The sequence below is a fragment of the Puma concolor genome, chromosome D3, assembly GCF_028749965.1.
Source record: "Puma concolor isolate L17-30 chromosome D3, mPumCon1.1.hap2, whole genome shotgun sequence".
NCBI lineage: Eukaryota > Metazoa > Chordata > Mammalia > Carnivora > Felidae > Puma > Puma concolor.
Window position 1 is genome coordinate 50,065,557 of NC_141678.1, and position 13,290 is coordinate 50,078,846.

A 13,290-nucleotide genomic window follows, 5' to 3' on the forward strand; every position below is an offset into this window, starting at 1 on the left:
AAATTGATGAATACTAAAGACAATGTGGTAGCTTAAGGCAATCATTCATATTGATGAAGTTCACTATAAATAGATGTATGCTGCAATAACCCACATGTAATAGCAATGTGTCCTATTTATTCTATTCCTATTGATTCCAAACCCCCTAAGGATGTTGTTGTCAATAGCTGAGACAACAGCATCAGATGAAACTCACAGACCACCAAGACATTTTGCATTGCATGGCAAAGACAAGCCTAAGATAGAATCCCACTACTGTACTCCAGCTGACTTGATCATAGTATAATAATTTTTCTGTGTGAGAAATTATTTCATTGAATAGGAACTACTTTTCAAAGGGTCTAAAACAATGAGATTTAAATTACTTAAAAGATTCATATCTATTTTATAGGGATGATTATATGCCATTCAATAGAAGCTATTCATGGATAGTTGTTTGAAACATAAAGGGTTGGAGTTCCATGGTAAAGAGCAAGCTGGAGTGGCCAGTGTGTGATGACATGAGAAGTAGGTACTGAGAGAGGGAGGGTACTGTGATTACCTCTTGCCTTGCCGAGGTGGAGCAGATGTGTGTGTCCAGAAATCCAGGAAGTCTGTCTGAGAGGGAGAATACCAGAAAAGAGAGCTCTATCTCAGAAACAGGGGAAGCATAAAGCAGTAGGAAGGGTAGAGAACTGAGGGTCTCCAGTTGTGGATTGTTCCATTAATCTGATGTGCATTTTTGAGCCATCATCTAATTCTGTTGGGTCTTTCCTACCCTTGCTTATTCCCACAGACCATACCTGCACAAAATAAAATTGGGAAAGTATTCTTTACTGATGAAACTAAATCTCTGGAACATTCTCTTCTGAAAATACAAATAACATGAGCTCTTTTGTGGTACCTTCAGCTTTAAGATATACACAAAGAAATGGGCTCCCAAATTTCAGGGCTAAAGCCCCAATAAAAGTTTACATCTCATTTGTATACTAGTTAAACACAAGTGTTCCATAGGGAATCACCTGTGCGGAGATGCGGGCACTTGTACTTTGTGGGACTTCCATCCAGTAGGACCTTGGGCCCTTTCACTCCAGCCAAGGGTGGAAGGTCAGTGAGCGTGGAGAATTGCCTGAGACATCTGTATGCTCAGACCCGGTATTGCTTTATATCACTCTCACCCTCATTCCACTGGACACATGACTATACACATGCTTCATAGGCTGAGGAAATATTATCTGGCCAAGATTTGTACTCAGGAAGTAGAGGAAGTCGGTTTTGATGAATATACAGCAATATGATGAATATAGTACATACATATTTTTCAGATACCGCATGTTTGTCAGACGCAGAACTCAGCAAGCTACAGCCTCTGGTAAATCTAGCAGACTACTTGTTTTGGTGTATCCCATGAGCTAAGAATGCTTATTACATTTTCAAATAGTTGGGGGAATATAAGAAAGAAGATATACAATGGCCATCATTTATGGTCTGCAAAGCTTAAATATTTATTATCTGGTGTCCTTTATAGAAAATAATGGCCAACTCCTTCTGCCTGTATCATTTAGTATCCTGGAAAGAAACAGATGTCACCCTCAAAATAACATCTTCTGAGGGGACTTGTATTCATTTTCTGCTGTAGCAGAACAGGTTACCATAAATTTGGAGGCTTAAAACAGCACACATGTATTATCTCGTAGTTTCTGTGGATCAGGAGTCTGGGCACAGCTTATGGTCCTTGTTCAAGGTCTAACCAGTTTACAATCCAGGTTTTGGTGGGGGCTATGGTCTCATCACAGGCTTGAACTGGGGCAAGATTCTTTTCCAAGAGACCTCCTGTTGTTGGCAGAATTCATCCCCTTATAGTTGTAGGACTGAGGTCTTCATTTTTATGCTGACCAAAGGCTGCCCTCAGGTTCCAGAGGCTACCCACAGTTCTCTGCCATGGAACCCTCTCCATGGGCAGCTCACAATAAGACTGCTTTTTCAAGGCCAGAAGAGCCTTAGGTAATACAACCTAATTGAGGAGTGACATTCCCTCACCTTTGCGATGTTCTATTGTTAGAAAAAATGACGGATTCCACCTGTGCTCAGGGAGAAGGGATTCCACATAGGTATGACCCATTTGTGTGTGTGTGTGGGGGGGGGGGGTTGGGGCCTGAGGGTGTGTCAGCCACAGGATATTTACAAAGGTTTAGCAAAGTTGAGGCAAACCCATAAGGGACAGGGAAACTCTAGACTGGGTGAAGCTTTTGCCACTGTGAGGCATGAAGGGAAAAGGGGAGACAGTGTGCCCAGAAGTGGGTGAGACTTCTAGCCGCAGGAGAGGACCACCTGTCAAGACCTGCTGCCCACAGGAGGAGGCCGAGCAGAAAGCTGGGAGTGGAGGGAGGGGGGAGTAAAAGTCAGAGCTTCTCTTTCTTTCAGTACTCCGTCGGCTGCCTGACCCACCCCCACCCTATCCAGCGGAAAGGCTGAGGGCAGACTGGAGACTGATGGAAACAATCCACAGAAATCAGCCTCTTAGGGCAGAGAACAGGGTAGAAATGGTTGGAGAATGGATCTGGAGGAGCAAATTAAAGAAATCCCAACCATAGGGCTTTTGTCTTCCTCAAGTTTCAAGGACAAGAGCACGTTTCAAATGATCAGTCTAATATTTGTCCACAGCAAAATCGAGAATCACCAGGGTCTGCAACCATACAGAAGACCACTAAGCCTCCTCGGAATCATCTGAAGAGACAACAGAGGTAGGTTGATCTCAGACAATACTGATGCTTACCCAGCTCCTGTAAAGAAAACCGCAGCGGCACATATTCCAATCAAATGATGCAGTTGGAGAATGTTCTTTACGGAAAAACATGAATACAGCTCCACCCAACACCGGGAGCAGGGAACACCTACTAGTACTTCCCATTTGCATGTCTAGCTTAGCGTCTGTCCTTAAATGAGTTATGAGCCTTTTCCCACTGACTCAGGCCCGCTTTAGAAACAGAGGCACGCTAGGGGCGCCTGGGTGGCGCAGTCGGTTAAGCGTCCGACTTCAGCCAGGTCACGATCTCGCGGTCCGGGAGTTTGAGCCCCGCGTCAGGCTCTGGGCTGATGGCTCGGAGCCCGGAGCCTGTTTCCGATTCTGTGTCTCCCTCTCTCTCTGCCCCTCCCCCGTTCATGCTCTGTCTCTCTCTGTCCCAAAAATAAATAAAAACGTTGAAAAAAAAATTAAAAAAAAAGAAACAGAGGCACGCTCCATCTGGGGAAAGGTGATATTTGAAAGACTAGCCTTTCAGTAAGCAAATTTCTAAATGGTAGAGCCATTTGACTACTAGGTTGGCTTCCCCAGACAGCTGCTCAGCAACATCAGCTGCAGCTTGGAGATGGTGCCTTTAAAAAGCAGGACCATATTGGATCTAGAATTGCTAATAGATAATTAGGGAGACAAAGGCAAAAGAATTAAGGCACATCATTCTTTGGCATGTTTCTAGACGTTTTTTGTTTTGTTTTAGGCATATAAGAGAAGAGATGGTGATTATTCAAAAATGAGTTTGGAATTGCTATCATTCTTAACTAGTACATTCATAGAATGTAAGTATGTCTTGTATATAATAATACCAAAAGTACTAGAGATGCAGAAAGTGAGAACAGATTTTAGAAACAAGGGTTTGAGCAGGAATCTACTGCTAATAAAAGTTCAGTAAATCCTTTGGTTAATACAGGAGGCTTTCCTTCATATCACTTCCTCTCACACCCTAGCACCCAATAAGATATTGCTGCCTAATTGAAAAGTTTTCTAATAAGAGTTTAGGTAAAACTAATTTAAGAGAACTCATTTGCTAAATATAATAACATGGCAGACTCTCTATAGCAACTTTACTGGTTTCCTATAAATAGAAAATTAATTAATGGTGAAGAAAATAAAGCAGTAACCACACCAGACTGTGAAGAGAAGTATTATTTTAACCTTGTATTAACTGTTAGTTCATTACAGTAAATTACAATGGCCATGGGAAGTTGGTCTGGATACCAAATTTACTTATTATTCGTGCTACTGGAATCAGATACCATATGAGTTCATAATGATGAGATATTTTAAGTCTTACCATAAAACATGTAGCGTGTAAAACTACGAGCAGCAAAGTTTTGCTATCTCCCTGGGCTATACAAATACATACTTAAAAATGAGTATCTTGGAGTGCCTGGGTGGCTCAGTTAAGTGACACCGAGTAACACTCGGTTAAGTGTCTAACTCATGATTTTGGCTCAGGTCCTGATCTCATGGTTGGTCAGATCAAGCCCCGTGTCAGGTTCTGCACTGACAGCCCGGAACCTGCTTGGGATTCTCCCTCTCCCTCTCTGCCCCTCCCCTACTTGTGCTCTCACTCTCTCTCAAAATAAATAAATAAACTTTGAGGCACCTGGGTGGCTCTGTTGCTTAAGCGTCCAACTTTAGCTCAGGTCATGATCTCATAGTTCATGGGCTTGAACCCCACATTGAGTTCTGTGCTGTCAGCTCAGAGCCTGGAGCCTGTTTGGGATTCTGTGTTTTCCTGTCACTCTGCCCCTCCCCTAGTCAAGTTGTCTCTCTGTCTCTCTGTCTCTCTCTCTCTCAAAATAAATAAACATTAAAAAAAATTTTTAAGAAAATGAGAATCTTTAAGAATTAGGTATAAAGGAATATTTTAACTTCTTTTTTGAATCTTTTATATCCAATATTACTTTTATACTACAAAAGTAAAATTTATTTTTTAAAAATCAAACTGGCATAGGGAGGAGCCAAGATGGCGGAACAGCATGGAAGTTTTTTATGTGTCTCACGTCCATGAAATACAGCCAGACCAATACTAAACCATCCTACACACCTAGAAAACTGATCTGAGGATTAACACAACAATCTGCACAACCTGAAACACAATTCACCAGGTATGCAGTGTGGAGAGGTGAACTTGGGGAGAGAGAAGCCACAGAGGTCAGGGAGGCGCTTTTGCAGGTGGAGAGAGGATGGAGATGGGGGGGAGATAATATGGGAAAAGTACCCCCCCCAAAAGCAGCTGGAAAGAAAATGGAAAAGTGGAAATAGCCCCAGGGACTGACATAAAAAGGGAGAAAGGAGAAAGGAGCAAGGAAAGGGTTTAAATTCCATTAAGACTATAAACAGGGGGAATGCAGAGTCTGAAACTCCGCAGCTCCATACCTGGCGGTGCTCTGGTGAGAAGGGCAAATCCCCAGGAGCAGAGTGGAGTCCGGGGTTCTTCAGGTCACACGGGGAGAGGCGGTTCCCCTGCTGGGAGGGCACCTGGTAGAGGCTATGTGGGTCCCCCAAAGGCAAGGCTCCAGTGGACCCGGGAGAACAACCACATTCCCTGGTGCTGAAACAAGGTCGTTAAGGGCGAAGCCGGAGGCCAGATGCGTTTCGTGGTTTTCCATAATCCCTGAGGCGCTGCTGCTACACTGTCTTGCAAACTTTTTCTTTTTCCGGGGCGGGCTGGCACCCGGCTGCAGTCTCTGGGCGTCGGCAGCAGCATGGCCTCGAGCATTCCTGGGAGCGGCCGGCACCCGGCCATTGCCCGTTGAGACCCTCCCGCAGACGGGCAGATCAGGTCAAAGCCTCAGTCCCTCAGAAATAAGGGGTCGGGAAAAACAGCTGCATCTGAGACAAAACTCAGGAGGGAGGTGCTGCCTGGGGCTTGGTCACGGACCGTGTAAAAGCGGGGAGTGGATGGAAGCCGAAGACAAAGGATGGGCGGGTGATTGCTGATCCGGGAGAACAGAGTTCCTATACTAGATGCCATTTTCACTGCTCTCGCGCATGCCCATACGCACCTACAAGCTCCGCAACAATCCAACCCAATAAGCTAAGCAGCGCCATCTAGTGGAGAACGGAGCCATTACCAAGCCCCGCCCAACTGGGCTAACCTTGCTCTTCAGGAACACAAGTTTCTCCACCTGCTTAGTTTACAGACTATAAATTGCTTCATAGTTTGACTTGTAAGGGAAAACGAAGTAATTTCAACCATATTTCAGTCTTTTCACTCGTCCATCTATTTAATTTTCTTTTTTTTCATCTCTTTGTCATTTCTTTTTCTTGAATACAGAAAGAGAAAAAATTATTTTTATTTTCAATTTTTATTAAAAATATTTTTCTTTAATTTTTTTCTACTATATTTTTTTCTTTTTTGTAAATTTTTTCAAATTTTGTTTTACTTCCATCATTTCATTTTATTCTATTTCAGTGTATTCATTTTTTCAAAATTTCAAACAATTTCCTTTTTTTTTTCTTTCCCCTTTTTTCTCTAATCTATCAAGCCCCTTTCAAAACCCAGACCAAAACACACCTAGGATCTAGCTTCATTTATCTGATTTGTGTGTGTGTGTGTTGTTTTTAATTTTTCAATTTTATTTTTTTTATTTTAATTTTTTTTACCTCATTAATTCCTTTTCTCCCTTCAAAGTGACTAAATGAAAGAATTCACCCCAAAAGAAAGAGCAGGAAGAAACAATAACCAGGGACTTAACCAACACAGATACAAGCAAGATGTCTGAACCAGAATTTAGAATCACGATAATAAGAATACTAGCTGGAGTCAAAAATAGATTAGAATCCCTTTCTGTGGAGATAAAAGAAGTAAACGCTAGTCTGGCTGAAATAAAAAATGCTATAACTGAGTTGCAATCTCTAACGGATGCTGCGATGGCAAGGATGGATGAGGCAGAACAGAATCAGTGATATAGAGGACAAACTTATGGAGAATAATGAAGCAGAAAAAAAGAGGGAAAATGAGGCAAAAGAGCACGATTTAAGAATTAGAGAAATCAGTGACTCATTAAAAAGGAACAACATCAGAATCATAGGGGTTCCAGAAGAGGAAGAGAGAGAAATAGGGGTAGAAGGGTTACGTGAGCAAATCATAGCAGAAAATTGTCCTAACCTGGGGAAAGACACAGACATCAAAATCCAGGAAGCACAGAGGACTCCCATTAGATTTAATAAAAACCAACCATCAACAAGGCATATCATAGTCAAATTCACAAAATACTCAGGCAAGGAGAGAATCATGAAAGCAGCAAGGGAAAAAAAGTCCTTAACCTACGAGGGAAGACAGCTCAGGTTTCCAGCAGACCTATCCACAGAAACTGCAGGCCAGAAAGGAGTGGCAGGATGTATTCAATGTGCTGAATCAGAAAAATATGCAGCCAAGAATTCTTTATCCAGCAAGGATGTCATTCAAAACAGAAGGAGAGAGAAAAAGTTTCTGAGACAAACAAAAATTAAAGGAGTTCGTGACCACTAAACCAGCCCTGCAAGAAATTTTAAGGGGGACTCTCTGAGGGGAGAAAAGATCAAACAAACAAACAAACAAACAAACAAATAAAGACCAAAAGCAACAAAGACTAGAACGGACTAGAGAACACCACCAGAAACTCCAACTCTACAAGCAACATAATGGTGACAAATTCATATCTTTCAGTACTTACTCTAAACGTCAATGGACTTAAGTACTCCAATCAAAAGACACAGGGTAACAGAATGGATAAGAAAACAAGATCCGTCTATATGCTGTTTACAAGAGACCCACTTTAGACCTAAAGACACCTTCCGATTGAAAATAAGGGGATGGAGAACTATCTGTCACGCTAATGGTCAATAAAAGAAAGCTGGAGTAGCCATACTTATATCAGACAATCTAGACTTTAAAATAAAGCCTGTATCAAGAGATGCAGAAGGGCATTATATCATAATCAAGGGGTCTATCCACCAAGAAGACCTAACGATTGTAAACATTTATGCGCCAAATGTGAGAGCACCCAAATGTACAAATCAATTAATCACAAACGTAAAGAAACTCATTGATAGTAGTACCATAATAGTAGGGGACATCAACACCCCACTCACAGCAATGGACAGACCATCTCATCAAAAAATCAACAAGAAAACAATGGCTTTGAATGACACACTGGATCAGATGGACTTAACAGATATATTCAGAACATTTCATCCTAAAGCAGTGGAATATACATTCTTCCCCAGTGCACAGGGAATGTTCTCCAGAATAGACCACATACTTGGAAATAAATCAGCCCTCAACAAGTACAAGATGATCGAGATCATACTGTGTGTATTTTCAGAACACAACACTATGAAACTCAAAATCAACCGCAAGAAAAAATTTGTAAAGGTAACAAATACTTGGGAGACTAAAGGACATCCTACTAAAGAATGAATGGGATAACCAAGAAGTTAAAGATGAAATTATAAAGTTCATGGAAGCCAATGAAAACGATAACACCAGAACCCAAAACCTCAAAACCTCTGGGATGCAAGAAAGGCGGTCATAAGAGGAAAGTATATAGCAATCCAGGCCTTCCTAAAGAAGGAATAAAGATCTCAGATACACAACCTAACCTTATGCCTTAAAGAGCTGGAAAAAGAACAGCAAATAAAACCCAAAACCAGCAGAAGACAAGAATTAATAAAGATTAGGGCAGAAATTAATGCTATCAAAACTAACAATCAAACTGGTATAAAGTAGATAAAGTGTAGCCAGAAACTTGTTTCAAACCAACAAAATACAATGGAGAGCTTTACGTTTTCTGAAAGAGAGGTAATGGTGGATTATTTATCTTATCCAAGAGACACTTGCAAATATCTTGCTCTCAAATCCACTTTCATTTTATAACTATATGATGACATAATACAGTGTTAAGTGGAATTCAGTAGTTATCTATTTAATTTGGACATCAGTAAGATTTCAGAAAATATCACATAGGGCATGGGTGTTCTAGAGCAAAATTGGTATTTATGTTGACCAATCTCCCCTTAGTGTAGTCAGATTTTTCACTTTATATTGAACGAGATAGAACTAGCACAAGTGTTATGAATTTAAAATAGCACCCCTCCATAGCTTCCCACCCTCCTTCCCTCTGTGTATGTAATATATGCAGTGCCTGGTCCAGAGCCCTCCTGCTAAGTCAGCCCCTTTGTAGCTCTGTCCTCCGTTATGTTCCAGACTTCAGCCACACCCTGAGTACTCGTCATGATCAACATTCAGAACTGGGTGCTCTGACTTCACCTTCCATATTTCTCTACCTTCACATCATGGCACATGAGAATTTCTCAAATGGAAAGAGCTTCCTTTTTTTTTTTTTCCAGCCGTGTAAACTCTTCCTCATCTTATAACGTGAGCATACCCTCTTCTGTACAACCTCCTCGTCACGCTCATGCAAAAATTATTCATTCGTTCTGAGATCACCTAGCACTTTGTAAATATCATAGTATTATTTAAACTGCACTGCAATTATTTGTTCACATGTCCATCTACACCACTGAATCCAAGATAGCTCCTTCTCACTTATCCCTACCCACCACTAGCATGGTGGCACAAAATAGTCTTTAATGAGTTTTTGTTTAATGAATGAGTGATTAAATGAATGGCTGAATATTAAAGTTGCCCTATTGAGAATCAATAGTCTGTTTTATAGCACAGGAAAGAATACTGTATTCAAAAGTTTACATATCGGTCACCTGTAATTTAGGGAAATATTAAGAATAAATAACAGGGACTAATACATCCTTAACCCCAGCATATATGCCAGTTTTTAATCTCCTGGACCTAGGTATATGCAGAGATAGCTCTAGTTTTCTAGCCACCTCTGCTAAAGCTTAAACACATTAACAGGAATGGCATGGCCATGTGAGATCAGCAAAGAAGGGAACTGAAGTTCATAAGTTCATTGTGGGAGAAAATGCAATAGAAAGAACCCAGGCCCACTGAATATCTCTAATATTGGGCAGAAAAACAAAAACTTTATAATCTAGGTTTTTAGAAACCATGCAGAGCCGACACAAAGCATGCGCTGTAGTGTTTTCTCGATGCCAGTAGAGGGCAGCACATACTTCATTAACAGGGTGTGCTGAATTCCTACTTTTGCAGCCAGGGATTGGAATAAGTGCTCTAGCAGCAAAGATCCTAGGATTCTTCCACTTCAACACAAGTTTCCTCAAGAAACTGTATTCTGTAAATATTTTCTGTGTTAGCATCATTTTATCAAATTGTGTTGCAGATTTCAAACTGCGTATTTATACTTTGATGGACAGTGTGGCAGAGTGGAATGGATGTAGCCTGTGGGGCTGGACAGAGGAGACTTTTGCATCTGGAAGCCACCACTTGCCAGCTGTGTGATTTGGTCAAGTTACTGAACCTTTCCAATCTTCCTTTTTCTCATCTTTTTTTTTTTTTATTTAAAGTTTTTATTTACTTATTTTCAAAGAGAGAAAGAGGAGTCAGGGGAGAGGCAGAGAAAGAGGGAGAGAGATCATCTCAAGCAGGCTCCGTGCTGTCAGCAAAGAGCCCCAGGTGGGGCTCGATCGCACACACTGTGAGATAATGACCTGAGAGCCGAAACCAACAGTCGGGTGTGTAACCGACTGAGACACCCAGGCGCCCGTCTCATCTTTAAAACCCAGATGAGAAGATCTACCTCATGGGCTTGATGTGAGATCAAATAAAAATACCAGTATCAGCTGGCTGTTTTGTAGTTGTCTCCCCACTTCCGTTTCTTTCCCAGGTAGAAAAGCAAGTATCTCCAAATGCGTACCATACGCAAGTGTCTTGCAAGACACCAGGGCAGAACCAAAAAGTGCCGGAACCAGCCTGGAATAAATGTGCCAAGTGAATCAAATTCCTCTGCCAGCAGCTCTGGCAGAGAGTATTAAAACCCTAAGAGTACTAGTAATCATAATGTAAAGCTTCTTGAAAATAATAAACGCCTCACACACTGTGGAATTACGGAAATAGAAAAGACAAAGCCAATTAACAATGTGTGATAGAGCACTGCCGCATTTCCCAGGATCTGGTAGGAATTCAAGACGTGTTAGTCTTTTTATTTTATTTTGTTTTACTTAAAGTTTATTTACTTTGACAGGAGAGACAGAGACAGCATGAGCAGGGGAGGGGCAGAGAGAGAGAGAGAGAGAGAGAGAGAGAGAGAGAGAGAGAGAGAGAGAGAGAGAGAGAATGAATGAATCCCAAGCAGGCTTCATGCTGCCAGCATAGAGGCTCAAAACCACAAACTGTGAGATCATGACCTGAGCTGAAACCAAGAGTCGGACACTTAACCTACTGAGCCACCCAGGTGCCCCTAGTCTTCATTTGTAACAGCCAAAACATGCAAGCAAAGTGTTAATTGATAGGTGAATGAGTAAAGAAAATGTGGCATTATATATATAATGGAATTTCTTTCGGCCATAAAAAAGAAGGAAATCTTGCCATTTGCAACAACATGGATAAAACTTGAGGATATTATGCTAAATGAAATAAGTCAAACAGAGAAAGACAAATACTGTAAGATCTCACTTACATGTGGAATCTTAAAGAGCTGAACTTGTCCAAACAGAGTAGATTGGTGGTTGCAGGTTGCAGGGGGAGGGGGAGAGAATGATTGAAGTTGGTCAAAAGGTACAAACTTCCAGATATTAGATGAGTAAGTTCTGGGGATGTAATGTCCTATATAGTGACTATAGATAACAACACTCTGTTCTATACTTGAAACTTGCTGAGACAGTTAATCTTAAAAGTTCTCACTACACACACGTACAAATGGTAACTATGTGGTGGTGAATGTGTTAACAAACCTTATTGTAATAACCATTTGCAATATATGCATATGTCAAATCATCACCATGTACACCTTAAACTTATAGAATATTATGTTATTTATATTTCAATAAAGCTAGGATTAAGGAAGATGTTATTTCTTACCTTCTGCACATACCTACATCCCTCAAGATGCTATTTAATATTATTTATCGTAGTCTGTTTTTATTAAAAATATTTGATCACCATTTTTAACATAGTAATATTTTATAAACGTGACATTAAATAAAAGCATACTTTTAATTTCTCAGTCTTGTCCAAGTCTCATAGATTTTATTACACAAAAGGTTTGTTATAATTGGTTTTTATGTTCCTTTTAAGTTTAAAGCTAAAGCTTTATTTCACCAAGGATGCCAAACAAGTGAGAGCCAATAACAAAACCAGGGTACCAGACTGTGGATGAACAGCTGAGAAATTCAGTGCAAAGACAGCAGAGTCCAGACCCATTGGGTTTTTTTTTCCTTTTATCTAATAATTTATTTATTTTTTATAATTTACAGACCCATTGTTGACTTGCCATGTCAGTGCAGACTCGACAAGCTGGGAGCAGCTCGGCACAAGGGGCCTTTGTGTCTTTTCTAGTGGCGCCTGGTCAAAGGACAGGGCCACAGCAATGGGCATTGCATGCCGTATCTCAATGCTCATGAGAACTATGGAAATAAGTGAAGCGCACTCAAATGAGAACAAGAAGAGGTTCTTTATTCAGAACTTTCCCTTGCAAAGGGGGTTGGCCACCATCACTCGTGTTTGGCAGCAGCTCGAAGAGAGGGGGCAGAGCTTTCCAGTGGAAGAAGGAATGGCCTCAGGTACACACTGATTAGAGGCTGTTGGGATGGGAACACTGCAGGTGGGCTACATAGGAGTGAGGCATCTTCTGGGATTAGTTAGGGGTGCATATTTGAATTTCTCTTGTTGGTTCTAAGTTGCAAGAAAGGGCAGAAATTAGTTGTTAATCATGTCCGGCCCATTTTTTTTTAAAAAACAATTTGAAATGTATATTTATCCTTGAAAAAGAGAGAGAAACAGAGCACAAGCAGTAGAGGGGCAGAGAGAGAGAGGGGGAGACAGAATCTGAAGCAGGCTCCAGGTTCTGAGCTGTCAGCACAGAGCCTGATGTGGGGCTTGAACTCATGAACTGCAAAATCATGACCTGAGCCGAAGTCGGACATCTGACTGACTGAACCACCCAGGTGCCCCGTGTCTGGCCCATTTTGATTCAATCATCACATGGTTATGTTTGGCCCCCAATTATAGATAGTAGGTTGGCCTCCTGGGCTGGTTGTAGGTCAGAGTTTACATATGGTCTGGTCATTGCCCCTTTGTGTATTGAGTCTCCCAATATGACAGAAATAAGCACCAGGCCAGTGAGATACCTTTCTCAATCCCTAGATTGAGATCCCAGAGATCTCCTAGTCTCTGACCTCTGACCTCTCTAATTGTAACCCTGGGTGAGTCACTTATTCTCTCTGGGCCTCATATTTCTTCTCTGAAAATTGACAGTTTTCATCTAGAAACTGTTCCCAACCACATGTTGTGAGTGTATAAATGGAAGGGAGAAATGGTTCTGGGGAAGGAGCATGCTGGTAGTGACTGGCACCAATGCAGCAAAGTCAAGTGAGTGTTGGGAGAATGTAGCTCCGGTAAATGTTGTTACCTGGCAGGTATCTTT

The 13,290-nt window shown here is 41.3% G+C and overlaps 1 long non-coding RNA gene across 2 annotated transcripts in view; it reads right to left on the reverse strand.

The window, feature by feature from the left end:
* The window catches only part of LOC147575559 (uncharacterized), a 265,631-nt gene that overhangs the window by 195,868 nt on the left and 56,473 nt on the right, over nucleotides 1-13,290 (reverse strand). The gene's annotated exons all lie outside the window — the stretch shown is intronic.